This window comes from Rana temporaria, chromosome 6, assembly GCF_905171775.1.
Source record: "Rana temporaria chromosome 6, aRanTem1.1, whole genome shotgun sequence".
NCBI classification, from domain to species: domain Eukaryota; kingdom Metazoa; phylum Chordata; class Amphibia; order Anura; family Ranidae; genus Rana; species Rana temporaria.
Genome location: NC_053494.1, coordinates 158,502,105 through 158,519,569, shown reverse-complemented (window position 1 = coordinate 158,519,569; position 17,465 = coordinate 158,502,105). Strand labels below are relative to the sequence as shown.

At 44.5% G+C, this 17,465-nt stretch overlaps 1 protein-coding gene across 5 annotated transcripts in view; it reads left to right on the top strand.

Moving 5' to 3' along the window:
* OSBPL6 (oxysterol binding protein like 6) overlaps positions 1–17,465 on the top strand; it is a 281,392-nt gene that overhangs the window by 12,187 nt on the left and 251,740 nt on the right. For all 5 annotated transcript variants that reach the window (XM_040357666.1, XM_040357664.1, XM_040357661.1 and 2 more), the window contains exon 2: positions 16,836–16,970. The gene's annotated coding sequence lies outside the window, so the exon portion shown is untranslated. The remainder of the gene's footprint in view (positions 1–16,835; positions 16,971–17,465) is intronic.

The following is a 17,465-nucleotide window of genomic DNA, read 5'->3' as shown; positions in this document are numbered from 1 at the left end:
GCACTTGCCCGTGTAAGTTGCGGAGGCATAACGTAAATCGGATACGCAACGCCCGCACAATTTTACACGGCTCTACGTGAATCTGCCCCTAGGTGTTTAAAAGCGCTTAGACCATTAATGACAAAAAGGTCATCAGCCTCCATTGTGTTGCTCATTGGTGTGGCGTGACATGTTTTTGTTGTTTTGAGTGTTTTTCACACTTAGTGAATTTAAAAGAAGAAATCTCTTGAGTCATTGAGAGCACTGGCGGCTGGTGCTCAAAATGTTTGGGGGGGGGGCGCAAACAAACGAAAAAAACAAAACAATTGCAGCCTCGCTGTGCCCATCAAATGCAGCCTCGCTGTGCCCATCAAATGCAGCCTCGCTGTGCCCATCAATTGTCACCACTATGCCATGCCAGCAATTGTCGCCACTGTGCCCTGTAAAATGCCCCCCCGGCACACCTTTCTGGGGTCGGCCATCCTGCTTCTACCGTCCCTTGATGTCTTCTCCCGCCCTCGATGACGCTTCAGCCAATCAGGTTACCAGTAACCAGAACCGGTGAACCTGATTGGCTGAGATGCCTGTCAGTCCTGTCCAGGGAACACACCCCCCCCCCCGTCCGTCCGTCCCTGGATAAGTATTTGGAAGCCTATCAGAGTCGTTGGCTCTGATGGGCACTTCCACAGCCAACCAGCTGCCGTTATTCAGATGGCCGGCGCTCACCAGGGGGCCAGTCATCTGAATAGTCTGCGGCTGCGGCAATGCATATATTCATGCAATGCTTCAGTGGCGGTGCGGGAGCCAGAGGGGGCGGCGCTCCAGGGCCCTCTATGGACGCACCGCCCCTGATTGAGAGGCTTTTATTACTTTTTATATCCTTTTAACTGCAACATTTTATATCGTCCTTTTTATATTTTAAGCAGTGTTGGTTTTTTTTTTTTGTTTTTTTTACGTTGCACTTTTCATTGCTCAGTACGTTGGCGATAAATGCATTAATTTTGAGTGTAAATATTTTATTGTTATTAGTGGGACTTGAGTATGTTATATTGTTCCGTTTATGTACAGCATATTCTGGAATGGGAATAAAAAATAAATATAATAAAAGAATATATATTTTTGCATCCGGACAGTATTCACAGCGTTTCACTTTTTTCACGGTTTGTTACAGCCTTTTCCAAAATTCTACAAACAATACCCCCATAATGACAACGTGACTGAAGTTTGTTTGAAATCTTTAACCACTTCCATACCGGGCACATACGCACCTTCCCGCCCAAGCCAATTTTCAGCTTTCATCACTGTCGCACTTTGAATTGCAATTGCGCGGTCATGCTACATTGTACCCAAACAAAATTGGCGTCCTTTTTTCCCCACAAATAGAGCTTTCTTTTGGTGGTATTTGATCACCTCTGCGATTATTATTTTTTTTTTTTTTTTTTTGCGCAACAACTAAAAAAAGACAAAAAAATTTGAAAAAAAAATATGTTTTTATTTTTTTCTGTTAATTTTTTTGTAAATGAGTAAGTTTTTCTCTTTCAATTACGGGCACTGATATGGCGGCACTGATGAGATGGCACTGATGGACATTGATGAGGTAGTACTGACGGGCACAGATAAGGTGGCACTGATTGGCAGCGCTGGTATGCGGCACTGATGGGCACACATGGGCGGCACTGGGCACTCATGGGCACTGGGCACTTATGGGTGGCACTGATGGATACTTATGGGTGGCACTGATAGGTGGGCACTGATGGACACTGTGGGGTGGCACTGATGGACACTGTGGGGTGGCACTGATGGACACTGTGGGGCGGCACCTATGTTGCCAGTCAGTGCCCATTTGTGGGCACTGATTGGCATCTTTTATTTATTATTTTTTTCAGCCTTTTTTTTTTTATTTATTTTTTGGGACTTTTTTTCTTTTTTTGGGTGCATGTCAGACTGACACCCCGCAACAACGATCGCCGCGATGCGCGCCCCAGAATACTGAGGACGTCATATGACGTCCGGTCAGAATTCTACAACCACTTTGCCGACGTCAATATGTCATTGGCGGGCGGCAAGTGGTTAAGAATTTATTAAAAATGGAAAAAAAATCACATGTGCATGAGTATTCACAGCCTTTGCCATGACACTCAAAATTCAGCTCAGGTACCTCCTCTTTCCACTGATCATCCCTGAGATGTTTCTACAACTTGATTGGAGTCCACCTGTGGTAAATTCAGTTGCTTGGGCATGATTTGAAAAGGCGCACACACCTGTCTATATAAGGTCCCACAGTTAACAGTGCATGTCGGAGCACAAACCAAGCCACAAGGTCCAGGGAATTGTCAGTAGACCTCCAAGACCGGATTGTATCGAGGCACAGATCTGGGGAAGGCTACAGAAATTCTGCAGCATTGAAGGTCCCAATGAGCTCAGTTGCCTCCATTACCGTAAATGGAAGACTTTTGAAATCACCAGGACTCTTACTAGAGCGGACCATCTGGCCAAACTGAATGATCAGGGAGAAGGGCCTTAGTCAGGGAGATGACCAAGAACCCGTTGGTCACTCTGACAGAGCTCCAGCATTTGTCTGTAAAGAGAGGAGAAACTTCCAGAAGAACAACCATCTCTGCAGCACTCCACCCATCAGGCCTGTATGGTTAAGTGGCCAGACGGAAGCCACTTCTCAGTAAAAGGCACATGACGGCCCTCCTAGAGCTTCCAAAAGGCACCTGAGATTCTTAGACCACAAACAAAATTCTCTGGTCTAATGAAACAAAGATTGAACTCTTTGGCCTGAATAGCAAGCATTATGTCTGGAGGAAACCAGGCACCGCTCATCACATGGCCAATACCAGTGGCGGAACTACCAGGGTTGCAGCAGGCCCTGGTGTTCTGCAACTGTGGGGGGGCCCGCTGACTTCTCTAGTTACACTCCGGTCCGAATAGGGACACTTACTGCCCAGCACAGCGGACAGCCCACACAGTCTCTCTGCCGGGTCTGTGCAGCTGCAAGCTGATGATGGGGCATGCCGTCGGGCAGCCGAATCTAAAGAGTCGGCTGACCCAGTATAGTGAAGGGGGAGGAGATTGCGATCGCTGCCACTCATTCCCCCCCCCCCCACCAGCACTGTCACTCAACTCAATGCCCCCTCCCCCCCCCCACCAGCACTGCCACTCGCCCCCTCCCCCCCACCAGCACTGCCACTCCCCCCCCCCCCCCCCCCACTAGCACTGCCACTTGTTCTCTCCCCCCCCCCCCCCACCAGCACTGCCACTCATTCTCCCCTCCCCCGCTTGCACTGCCACTTGTCCCATCCCTCCATCAGGGGCGTACAGGATTCTCAGGGGTCGCAATTGCATACTACAGGGTTCCCGTACAGCACCCTGTACACCTCAATAGGTTGGGCAGCATATATAGGAACATATCTCCATCATTTTCCTCCTACAGCCTTTCAGGGGATTGGTTCTTCTAGATGCCGCCCCTCCTATCTACCACCTGCTGCCCCAAGCTCCTGTGTACTCCTTGGGCCCCTCTCATCCCCCACAGTGCTGCTGGGTTCCCCCCTCCCCCCTCCTTACAGCAGCTGTGGGGAATGCTTTCTGCAGAGCCACTTTATCAGGCATGTCTCTTCACATGCCTGACAAAGGGGTCCTGCATTGCTCCAAAACATTGCACTACACCATTTTGTAATGTGATCTTTCTTGGAAAAAAAACTTTTTTTATTTTTTGGACGAAATTGATGATCCTTGGTCTGCTGGCCAATATCTACATATATCTCACCTAAGCCCCCTCAGGGGGCTCCAAAAAACAATAAGTCTGACTGAGGCCCTAACCCTTCTCTGCTACCAGAACAAAGTTTAGGCTAGAGTTTAATTTTATTGGGCAGATAACAGGGCCCACATGGCATTAACCCCTAGCACCCTGTTAACTGCAGTCAGTTAATCTATATCCGTGCTAAGTTTTATTACATACGAAACCTAAAGGTTCCTTTTTATGTCAGTGTGTGCCCCCCAGAAGCAACAACTAAAGCCTACCATGGCAGTTGGAGGGGTTGGTACACATGCCAGATCTGCAGTACTTTGCGGCAAATTTTATCTAGATTTGCCAAGTTAAAAAAATAATGTAATTTTATTTATTTTTTTTAACCATTCAGATTTATCAGAACCGTTTCAATGAAATATATAACAGAACAAAAGGGACCAAATAAGACAAGTTCATTGTCAGGGTTTAGATTCTGTAGGATTGCTTTTTACACTGTTCATAGATGAACTACGACGGATACAAAGTTGCTCTTCTCAGGCTGTTTAGTGGAAGTGACAGTTTCTAACAATGTAATGGTCTGTTGACCTCTCCCCAGAAACTTTCATTCCTTTTGTTGGCTCAGATTAATGGCTCTCTGTGAACTTGGCACATAATGTCTACACTTGCTCCCCTGCTCCATGATTCTTGACATAATACTCTTGATTTAATGTTGCATTCAGTAGCACTTTATTCAGGCCTCAGTGATCCTTTTATATGAGTAGCTGGCCAAGTGGCCATTGGCTAGAAGCAGGAGCAGAGTGTTTCGGGGGCAGGCTACAAAGATTTCACTTAAATGAGGCCCAGGATGCTTTTACTGCACTATTTATGGTACTTTACTTCTTGTTAACTTGCACTAAGTTTATGGGGAGAAAATTATCCTACAGAACTGAGAAAATTATGGTAGAATTCTATTTCTTAACTTCCTGGACAGCATATAGCGTTTTTTTCCCCCCAGTGTTTACAGAAACCACTGCAAAGTCTGAGGTACGCAGTTTATGAAAAACTAGGGCACATACTCAATGGCAGTGTTGCCAACCGTCAGTATTTTTACGGACAGTTCGTAAAAACGGGCACTTTTTTTCCCCCGTTCGTAAATGTCCGTGGTTGCGGGAATGTGCCAGTAAAAATAGCCAAGATCGGTTCGGCTTGGAACTGCGCATGGAGATTGGAGGCAGGGGGTGATGGTGGCTGCGGTGGCACCGCAGGGGGAGATTGAAGGCAGGGGGAGATTGGAGGCACAGTAGAGGGGGGGTGGTGGCACAGCAGAGGGTGGGGGATGGAGACAGGTGTTGGTGGTACCGCACAGGTGGATAAAGGCAGGGGGTGTTGGAGGCAGGGGGGTGATATAACAAAATCATTTTCCCGTATTTTATCGAAAATAACAAACATTTTTTTTTTTTGTACCTTTTAATATCTACCTTAAATCGCATTGCTATTTGCCTAGCGTATTTGTTTGTAGCCTAAATACTGAAATTTGCACCTAAAAATGGAATTTAGTAACGTTTGTGAAATGCCAGTAAAAACTTGGCTGCGCCAGTAAATTTCGGGTGTCGTGCCAGTAAATTTCAATCTGGTAGGTTGGCAAAACTGCTCAATGGAAGTGGGTAAAGCCTTACTTCAAGCAATTTTTTGTTTTCACTTTTATATAGAATAAGATTGCTTTAACCAATTGTTTACTGGGCACCTAACCCCCCCCCCCTTTCCTTCCTGCCCAGGCCAATATTTTAGCTTTTAGCGCTGTCAATCTTTGACAATTGCACGGTCATGCTACACTGTACCCATATGATTTTTTTTTCCACACACATAGAGCTTTCTTTTGGTGGTATTCAATCACCACTGAGAATTTTATTTTTATTTTTTGTTAAATAAACAAAAAAGTTTTTTTTTTTGTTTTTTTTTTTTAATTAGTTTTGTTTATAAAATGTCCTTCATTGATGTGCACTGATGAGGTGGCACTGGTGGGCGTCACTGATAGGTGGTGCTGGTGGGCCCTGCTTAGCAGTGCTGATATGCACTGGTGGGTATACTAATAATATATTATGGTGTGTGTGTGTGTGTGTGTGTGTGTGTGTGTTTTGTCTAGATCCATGTTGGTGATTTCCTTAACTTCCTTAACTGCCTGTCCTGAGAGAAGGAAGTAAAACCTAATGGAGACATTAACCCTTACCTATACAAAGCAAATTTAAAACAGAACGCCATTGCAATGGGGCTGCATGCTTGTGACTAGGGGACCGGGAAAAGCAGTACTTTACCTGAGTCTCCACTAACCAGACCAGTCTTTGCAGCCTCTTCTCAACAAAGCTGCAGCAGTCTAAAGTCTTTTGATATCATCAAGCCTGATCCAAGGACCATAGCCCTATGTTTTTAGATGCAAGGACCATAGCCCTGTGTTCAACGTGAGGACACCAAAGGACAGTCCACCACTGGGGTGCTGTCTACCACGGGAGTGTAGAATCTGTTAACAGTGCTTTTCTCATCCCCTAGACCAGTAATGGCAAACTTTGGCACCCCAGATGTTTTGGAACTACATTTCCCATGATGCTCATGCACTCTGCATTGTAGTTGAGCATCATGGGAAATGTGTAGTTCCAAAACATCTGGGGTGCCAAGGTTCACCATCACTGCCCTAGACTAAATGAGCAGTTAACTCTTAAGCCCCGTACACACGACCGAGTTTCTCGGCAGAATTCAGCCAGAAACTCGGTCGGAGCTGGATTCTGCGGAGAAACTCGGTCGTGTGTACACTTTTCAGCGAGGAAGCCGACGAGGAACTCATCGGGCCGAAAAGAGAACATGTTCTCTATTTCCTCGTTGTTCAATGAGGAAAGTCGGCCTGCCGAGCTCCTCGGCGGCTTCCACACTGAACTCGACGAGGAACTCGATGTGTTTGGCACGTCGAGTTCCTCGGACGTGTGTACGGGGCCTTACAGTATGGGCAAAGCCCCACTGCAAGAAAGACTATTCTCCTCTCCCTCCCCCTCCAATGTTCGGCTTTGGTTGGAATTGGGCTTTAACTGTACGCCGATGTAATGTTTTGACTCAAAGTGCTGAAGCCATTGCATTAACATGGGGGACACTTTTTTTTTTTTTTCTTTTACCCACAGTGCATACCGTTTCAAAAACTTGTCAAACACCCTATCTGGATGAAGTGCTTCTCTTCCATGAACAGTCAAGCTCTTTCTCAGAACAGTGACTAGTCGAGAAGAACAATGAAAATAAATGGATGGTTAGCATGAAAAGCAGCCAGATGTTGTTTCAGTGTTCGTTGTGTAGCTATGTATATCAACTAGGTCTGAAGGCTCACAGGCACGAAGAACACACACCAGCTGCTCAGTCTATTGACTTTGTTGTTCAGGGTCTAAAAAAATCAGTTCAGAGGGATTTTTTAATTTAATGTTCTGTATTTGACATCATGACTCCCTACATACAGTTTTTGTAGCAAAAAATATATAATTTAAACTTTTGCTAGTAATTGCACTTCCTGTGTGTTATGCTGACTATTTTAAGCATAATTTATGAAAACTGTATACAGTCAGGCATAATGTCAAACCTACAGAAAAATTGATTATGGGGGTTTACATCCATTTTAAGAAGACGTTCTTATATCCTTTTTATAGGTTCACATGGCCATCAGGATGTGCAGACTGCAAAGAAAAATTTTGAGCTATCGCTTAGAGCTCATGGACATGTGCAGTTTGCAGTGCAAATATGCTGTAGTGCCGGGGTGTCAAACTCCATTTCATTGTGGGCCACATCGGCAGTATGGTTTCCCTCAAAGGGCCGGTTGTCCGTTACGTATGGCGTACGGAGTTCAGGGGTGCGCTGTATACAGAGTGCAGGGTTTAGGTGGTGCACTTGTATTCAGAGTGTGGAATTTAGGGGTGCGCTGTGTGCAGAGTGCACTGTATACAGAGGGCAACATCTACTTTCCACCCCTCTGAAGTACTTTGAGGGCCACGTAATATGGCCTGGCGTTTTTTTTTTTCATATGTGCTGTCATGTAAAATTTTGCAGCATTTTTCCACGTCCAGAGAGCCACAGCCGGCCATAGAACTGAATGGCTGACTGTATCTTTATGCCAGTAAATGCCAATGCTTTTTTCATCAACATTTGCATGCACATATAATTTTTTTGCGTTTTTACCCTAGTAAGGCTCTATACAGCCATTCGCTTTTATGGTCATCTGTATGTGTGACCTGACACTCGCATAAGTGCTTAAAAATGCTTGTGTGTGTGTGTGTGTGTGTGTGTGTGTGTGTGTGTGTGTGTGTGTTTTTTTATTTATTTATTTTTATCTACTCTCCTTATACTGTGTTTAAAGGGGTTGTAAAGGTACAATTTTTTTTTTTTTTTTTCACCTTAATGCGGGGCTGACTGATGCAGCCGGCGGCCATAGCCGCTCACTGTATCACAGGAGCGTGCCTGCCAAAACTCATCACCATGCGAGCTCGCTCGCATGAAGGTGATGAGTTCTTGCAAGGGAGAGCCGTGACCGAGCACCTTCCTCCATACATTTTGGGAGTCTCCCACGTGCCTTTTCGCAAACTCAAAACATGTAATTTTGTTTTTTTGCTGGAAATAATGGCTTTCTTCTGGCCACTCTGCCATAAAGCCCAACTCTATAGATCGTGCGGCTTATTGTCGTCCTATGTACAGATACTCCAGTCTCTGCTGTGGAACTCTGCAGCTCCTCCAGGGTTACCGTGGGTCTCTGTGCTGCCTCTCTGGTTAATGCCCTCCTTTCCCCGGTCTGTGAGTTTTGGTGTGCGGTCGTCTCTTGGCAGGTTTGCTGTTGTGCCATGTTCTTTCCATTTGGTTATGATAGATTTGATGGGGCTGCTAGGGATCATCAAAGATTTGGATATTCCTTTCTTTTTTTTTTTTTTTAATAACCTAACTCTGACTTGTACTTCTCAACAACATTGTCCCTTACTTGTTTGGAGAGTTCCTTGGTCTTCATGGCAGTGTTTGGCTGGCTAGTGGTGCCTCTTGCTTAGGTGTTGAAGCCTCTGGGGCCTTTCGAAAAGGTGTGTGTGTGTGTGTGTGTGTGTGTGTGTGTGTGTATGTAATGACATATCATGTGACACACAGGTAGACATCATTTCACTAATTATGTGACTTCTGAAGGTAATTGGTTGCACCAGAGATTTTTATGGGCTTCATAACAAAGGGAGTGAATATATATGCACATGCCAATTATCATTTTTTTTTCTGAAAAATTGTTTATTTTACCAACTTAGACTATTGTGTTCTGATTCATAACAATGGAGCCAGTTCACACAGTTCTGGGACTGCTGCGGAGCGAATTGCACAGGGCTGTTGTGATTCTTCTGGTTTAAAATCAGCCAAACGGTGAACAGGGATGCACTGGACCCCTGCTGTGAGCCGCTACGCACGGCAGTGTGAACCCAGCCTTAAAGTTTGGTACAGATTCCTACCTTTTTGTTCTGAAGAAATAGCGGTTTGTCTGTGTCCATGTGCTAAGTAAATCTGTATGGGAGCGTTTTTATAATTCTCAATCGGTTGCTGCACATGCATAACGTGATTTTCCTTTGGTAGTATCTCACCAAAATGCAATTTTTGTTTCAGAAGATGCCCAAAATCTGATTTGGTACAGACTTCTGGGAAAATCTATGAGACAATCCCACAAACCGGAAATAACATTTCCAGGTTGCCATATTGCATTTTATTTTACAGAGAATTACAGCACTGCAGATTAAAAAAAGTAATTTTTAATAACATTCAATTACAGTGGGCTCCATTCACAGAACCAGATCACATGCTGTATTTAGGTGTTTTCCCAAATACCGCATGTGATCTTGAAAATGTCAACTCACTATTGTTTTATGCGGTATTTGCATAAAGTAAAAATGCTCGGTAAGTACTGGATGAAACGGGAGTGAAAGTCAATTCATAAGGGGGGGGGGGGGGGTGGAAATAATAATGCATGCAGTAAATAAGTAGGTCCTGGCATGTGATATTTAAAGAACCAGTAGCCACCAGCTTTCTTAACCAGTAAACATGGTTGTCAAGGAAAGGAAGCAACGGTTGCCCTCTTCTTCTTAACAACCAATCGGCTGTCAGTGGGCAACATATAAAAATAAATGGCATGGGGTCCCCCAAATTCCATACCGGACCGTTTATATGAGCAGGCAACTCGGTCGGTCAGTAAAGGGGGAACGAGCAAGCGCCACCCCCCCCCTTCGGAACCATACCAGGTATAAGGGGGGAGGGGGGTCTGCCTCTTCCCCACAATCCAATGACTATGAGCTTCATAGTACCCCTATTTTAACTCCATAAACATTTTGAGTCCTTTTGTATTTAAAAAAAAATATGTCCCCTGGTGTAGAGCCATTGTCAATCAAGTTGCCCGCAGCCACTGCTGGCCTGAGGGGGGAAAAAAAACTGCTCCACTGCTGGTAAAGGTGCCTGCCAGCTCCGCTGTCTGGCCCCTCTTAAATAACTAAGGGACGGTGACATTTATTTAAGAACTGTAGATGGCAGAGCTTTCGTTTGGAGCAAAGCGTTTTATTTTTTTTATTTTTTTCAGTCAAAAACTGCCTAGTGATGTTTTTTTTGGGGGGAAGGGGACGCTCACGCCCCCCACCCTTTCCTGATCTGCCTGGCTGCATAATCAATTAAGGGTCTGGTATTGTTTCTTTTCCATGCCATTAAAAAAAAAAAATTGGCACGGGGTTTCCCCTTAAACCCATACTAGACCCAGAAGGATTGGGGAGGGGAAAACTTCACCATGGGGTGTTTTTCTTTTTTTTAACACTCACCAGCTGACAGCTGCTGACTCATCGGTTGTTAAGGAGCAAGCGACAGTGATTGTTAGGAGCGCCTAGTACTGTAAATTACTGCAAGCTATACCACATGACTTTATAAAGTAACTCATGATGTGTTTTAGTAGATTTTCTTAATGAATGACAAAAAACCTTTTTGGAAAAACGCTGCGCAGTATCTTGCAAGATACTTGGATTCGGTAAGATACCGCTTTGTGAATGGGAGTCCAGTATGACTTGTGTAGCAATTGTGTATATACCCATTAGAGCTGCACGATCAATCGCAATCTCGATTCTCCCCGTGGGATGACCCGCGATTTTCGGGTGCGGCCATAAATTATTCTCATGTGCATGTTTCCCCGAAGTCGCTCACATTCCCCATCACAACCATCCTCCAATCTGCAGCAGGAACGTCATCATCTGCCGCCCGCTGCCGCGCCGCATGGCATGCTGGGATATGTAGTCCCGCCTCTGTTGTTAGTGAAGGGGGAGGTCTCCTTGTAGAACTACCAATCCTAGGATTCCTAGCGCGCCTGGTTCCAGACAGGGAGCGGAGCAGAGAATGCTGACCGGAGCCGGGGAGATGAGGGCAGGTGCTGGGGGAGCCCGGGCCGGAGCTTTACCGCTGGAGGAGGCAGAAGACGGGGGGGGCACCAAGGTGAGGGTCGGCTAGGGGTGACAACATGGGCAATGGTGACAACATGGGCAATGGTGACAACATGGGCAATGGTGACAACATGGGCAATGGTGACAACATGGGCAATGGTGACAACATGGGCAATGGTGACAACATGGGCAATGGTGACAACATGGGCAATGGTGACAACATGGGCAATGGTGACAACATGGGCAATGGTGACAACATGGGCAACGGTGACAACATGGGCAATGGTGACAACACGTGTAGAGGTGGCAATATTGACCAGAACGGGGTTTACTACCGCTTTAAATAAAAAATAATAATTGAGAATCGTGATCTTCATTTTATGCAAAAGAATCGCGATTCTCATTTTTCCCAGAATCGTGCAGCTCTAATACCCATGAAAGTGGTGTATACTCTTTTGTTGTGTTACCATTTTTAAAGGGTAAGGCAACCCTAATTGCCTAAGCCCCGGTCTCCTATCTTGTAATATTTGGATGTAGTGCTCCCTTTAAGTCCCCACATTTGACATCTCTGTTCAGACTAGGATTAATGGACAGTTTTTTGATACTTTTAGGTAATGTTGCCTTCTCTATTTCTGCTTCTCTTTTATTGTAATAGATTTCATAACTGGAACCGTTTCATCCACAAAGAAATCTAACATCCTTGTAGAGCTTTAGACTTACATGCTAATATTTCCTCCCAGACTATATTACCATCCTGACGCTTCTGGCCTGTTTTCCCAACTTGCCTTTGTGAAGCCTCATGTATTATTTATTTTCCAGTAGTTGTAGTTCTGCTTTGCTCCGTGTTTGTATGATTCTGCATACATAGACAACGTACAGTAATAGTATAATCGGCAAATGTCTGAAGTCTTCCTTTCTGATTACCATGTAGTAGTGCTAAGATGATGGAATTGTCAGCTAACTACATTATGTGAAAGTCTTACTTATTTGTGTGTGTGTGTGTGTGTGTGTGTGTGTGTGTGTTTTTCTTTGTAATTTTCAACTGCGTTGGCGGCGTAATTTTTTTTGGATGTTTCAGAAAAATAAATATTGGGAAATTGTATGTGCAAATGAATTCTCCTCTTACTGCCGTTATACCGTTATAAAGCATTTAGCTATGCTTTGTGTTTAGTATCTACAGGAACAGCCGCAAGTATTGGTTCCTCTGCATTTTCCACAAAGAAACTTGTTTGTTTTATTGCAGAAGAGACCTTGCACCAAGTTCACATTATTGTGGTTTCCCTGCAGCCGCATTTGTGGGAGCACAGAAGCCCATTCATTTGAATGGGATCCTGTACCTACAAAAAACCTAGGCTAAAGGTCCCTACATCTTTTCCAAAATCACAGGCAAACTGCAGTGTGTGTGTGTGTGCAGAGCATTGGGATACCATTAAGAATTAATGGTGCTCCCGCACATCTAACGCCAGCATGTTTTTTTGCTGTGGGTGTGGGAAAGACAGTTATTTACACTCGCTCCCACACCCACGGATGTGAAAACATAGCCTGCATGTCTTTCCTGCAACCGTGTCCACCAGTCCCAGCTTTTTATTTTAAAAATGTAGTTCCACTTTAAGCCCCACCCCTGCAGGATTGCTCCTGTCATTTGCTCTAGCCAAGGCCATTCATTATGTGTGTAATGTAATGAGATAGAGAGATATTTTGTGTGTGTGTGAGAGAGAGAGAGACCCTGGCATAATTTATGACTTCTTGGCCAATTTTCACAGAATATGAATGATAACACAAACATTTCTTTCACTCATGGTTAGTGTTTGATAATAAATGGCTTCAGACAATCAACTTTGTTTTTCAATCAACTACCCAAATGACCCTGATCGAAAGTTTACACACCCCAGTTCTTAAAAAATAAAATGTAACATTCGATTGATGCTCATTTTGTTAAGGGGAATTGGGTAGTTTTTTTAAAATCGAAGTAGTACTTACCGTTTTAGAGAGCGATCTTCTCCGCCGCTTCCGGGACTGGGCATTCCTATTTGATTTACAGGCTTCCGACGGTCGCATACATCGCGTCATGAGTAGCCGAAAGAAGCCGAACGTCGGTGCGGCTCTATATGGCGCCTGCGCACCGACGTTCGGCTACTTTCGGAAAATCGTGACGCGATGTATGCGACCGTCGGAAGCATGTCAATCAAGTAGGAATGCCCAGTCCCGCAGCCCATACCCAGAAGCGGCGGAGAAGATGCATCTCTAAAACGGTAAGTACTGCTTCGATTGTAAAAAAAAAAAAACACAGATTCCCCTTGACAAAACGAGCCTCAATCTAATGTTAAAAAAAAAAAAAAGTTTTTTGGGTGAACCTCCACTTTAATACCGTGTATTGTCCCCTTAAATATCAATGACCGCTTTAAGTCTTTTGTGGTATTTGTGGATGAGGCTCTTTATCTTCTCAGATGGTAAAGCTGCCAATTCCTCTTGGCAAAAAGCCTCCAGTCCCTGTAAATTCTTGGGCTGTCTTGCATGAACTGTACATTTTGAGATCTCCCCAGAGTGGCTCAATGATATTGTGGTCAGGAGACTGAGATGGTCACTCCAGAACCTTCACTATATTCTGCTGTAGCCAATGACAGGTCGACTTGGCCTTGTGTTTTGGATCGTTGTAATGGCCAAGTACTAAATGAAATATATATATATATATATATATATATATATATAAATAATAATATTATTCTGCGTCTTTCTTTATTTTTTTTGTGATTTGAAGATTACCTTTCAAACCGAATGCATACATGACCTGAAAGAAGATTAGTAATACCAATTAATTATGCATGAATGATGTTATTCCTGAAGATTTAAAGTATGAAGCAGCATTTCTTCTCCTTAAAATAGATTTTATAGCTCTTCTGTCTTTGCAATGATCTGTCAAACCAAAAAGGATTTTGTGAGAAGGTGAATGTGCAAAGGTATTTTCCAAGTAAACTGACCTTTTTGGGACACTTTCTACTATCAATTATTTAAGAGCGCTATCATATTGGTATAGAGCACCTGATCAATAATTTATTGAGCTTGAATTTATAGTATAGCTGAATTCCGTGCATTAAAGGAACACTAAAGGCAAAACCATTTTTTTTAAAATAACAAACCTGTTATACTTCCCTCCACTGTGCAGCTCGTTTTGCACAGAGTGGCCCCGAATCCTGTCTTCTGGGGTCCCTCGGCGGCTGTCTCGGCTCCTCCTCGCAAAAGCTTTCCACCTTCATGCGAGCGAGCTTGCATGGTGGAAAGCTTTTGCGGGCGCGCTCCCGTGGCTGTATCACTCGGTCCCGCCCCCCCCACGCGCCGCATCATCGGATGTGATTGACAGCAGCGCCAGCCAATCCATTTTTTTTTTTTAAGGGGGTTGCCATCCGGGCCCCTGGGGACCCCCGGGCCCCTTACAGGTGTACTGCCTGTACCCCCCTGATGGCGGCCCTGCCCATGTTGCATTCTTTCCCCAACGGCTATATTAGTAAATCTTGGGCAGTTTGGCGCAAATCAATTTAACATTTACTTGTCATACTATGTGTCTGTCTATAGAGTAAAAAATGCAAATTTTCTTCAACTGATGTTTTCGCTTTTATGGGGGCAAAAAAGCATTTAGTGTTCTTTCTGAGATTACTTCATGTTGAATATTGGAAAGAGCTCAATTACTGTCACTGTGTCTTAAACATCTAGAATCCATTTCCAGGAATAAAACCGATGACGACAGTGAGAGTTCCATGCCGCTATAGAGTTAACTGTTTGTGCTTGCCTGGTTATGTTGCCGTTACCTACTGTACGCTATATGGTTGTAGATGTGGCATTTTTTTGCCTTCAATACAAAGTTAAAAGGTCCTTTTACCAAGAGCAAGGGGGCCACAGTTACTAGGGGATTTCACTGTAGCGGAAGCTCATCCAAAGTTATAGAATAGGTCTCCATTACACGGCCGTTAACCAGCATTCACCATTTTCCAGTGGCCAGAATCGGCAGATTCTGACCACTGGAATGATAGTTGCATGCAAATAGCGGTGGCTGCAATGCACCTGTCACTTCATCATCTGACTGCATCTGGGCTTGGATACAAGTCCTTTACCGCAGGTAACCACTTGGTGTACAGCTACATGCAAACAGTGACAGCTGCTGTCAGCCTGTCGTTACTCTGCACAGGCTCAACATCTGCTGCTATTCGCATGCACCTGTACTTCCAGTCACAAGAATCTGCTGGTTCTTGTCCCTGGAATCCATGCATGCAGGTTTCCACAGTTTTTCCTGCACTTTATTTATTACAGCTACAGTATATGGAGTCAAAATATGACTGTGCCGTGCAGTAGGCCACCAGAGTGGAGTTGTAATATACCTGGCCAGAGATGCCCCCCTTTTCTTCTCTGGCTCCTTCCCTGTCCTGAGGGGTGTGGCTCTTATTAAAGGGGTTGTAAAGGTACTATTTTTTTTTCCTAAATGGCCTCCTTTACCTTAGTGCAGTCCTCCTTCACTTACCTCATCCTTTGATCCATTACTCCACACCGTAATGCAAGGCTTTCTCCCTGGTGTGGAGTGTCGTGCTCGCCCCCTCCCTTGAGGGGGGGGGCAGGCAGGAGAGTCAGGACACTCTCTGCAGATAGATAAAGGAGATGTGTGTTAGTGGGCGTCCTGACTCTCCTGCTCGCCCCCTCCCCCCTCAAGGGAGGGGGCGAGCACGACACTCCACACCAGGCAGAAAGCATCGCATCACAGTGTGTAGTTACAGACAGAAGAACAGGAAGTGAGGATTTCTCAGAAGAAATAAGGACATTTAAAAGCAAAAATCGAAGGATGAGGTAGTGAGGGAGGACTGCACTAGGGTAAAGGAAGCTATTTAGGGGGAAACAAATTTCACCTTTACAACCCCTTACTGAAGACAGTCCCTGGCGACTCACCCTATCCCTGCTGCTTATGGCTGTGACGAGCGAGGAGTTAATCCCATTTCATTCAGGACGCTCTCTACGTTGCAGATAGAGAAAGGAGATGTGTGTTAACTGTCCACGCGGTGATTGCGTGTGTCCAGCAGCAATCACCGCGGGTAGTCACTGGCTGTGTAGAGAGCAACGAGAAGCTGGTCTTGCTGCACCTGTTATTATAGTGAATAGGGCTGTTGGCCGTACCTAGCCTCTCGCAGCCACTGCAGGAATCTGAAGTTTTCTGCCGCTACAATTCACACCGCCCAAACTCATCAGTGTAAATTTGAAATGGTCGTATTTTTTACGCTATTTTAATTATGAATGCTGGAAATCCGATTCACCCACGCAGTCTTTCAGGGATTCCAGGGCTGAGCTCTCAAGTTTAGGCAAAACTGTTATGTCGGTTATGACACATCAAGTTCAAATGCTTCCTTTTTAACTGTGGCCAATATTTCCTTTTTAGGGTAAAATATTACATGAATAGAACATTTACTAATCCACATTCTGGCAGTGTTTTCTATGCGTGTATTGTACATTTTAATTTTGAATGTTGTCTTCCCCTCTATCCTTCTTTTTTTTGTTTTTTTGTTTGTTCTAACCAAAAAAAAATTATTAACCAAAAAACAAATATGCCATGATGTCTGTAATGGTAGCAAGACTGTGTTTTTGCTCAGAAAACATTTGCTGTAGCACTTAATATCTTGATTTATTTTGACTTTCAGATTTCAAATTGAAGCACTGCATCACAGATTATGCTTGGAATTAGACAAAGGATTTCCCTTCTCTCTCTACCTGTGTACAAGGAATGAAATGGGATTAACTCCTCGCTCGTCACAGCCATAAGCAGCAGGGATAGGGTGAGTCGCCAGGGACTGTCTTTAGTAAAAAAAAAAAAGATGTACTATTAAAGGTCAAATTTGTTTCCCCCTAAATAGCTTTCTATACCTTAGTGCAGTCCTCCTTCACTTACCTCCATCCTTCCATTTTGCTTTTAAATGTCCTTTATTTCTTCTGAGAAATCCTCATTTCCTGTTCTTCTGTCTGTAACTACACACTGTGATGCAAGGCTTTCTCCCTGGTGTGGAGTGTCGTGCTCGCCCCCTCCCTTGAGGGGGGAGGGGGCGAGCAGGAGAGTCAGGACGCCCACTAACACACATCTCCAAAGCACAGATTTCCACTGGTCCAATGTCCATTCCTTGTGTTCTTTAGCCCAAACAAGTCTCTTCTGCTTGTTGCCTTTCTTTAGCAGTGGTTTCCTAGCAGATATTCTACCATGAAGGCCTGATTCACACAGTCTCCTCTTACCAGTTCTAGAGATGTGTCTGCTGCAAAAGGTGGCTACTTTGAAGAAC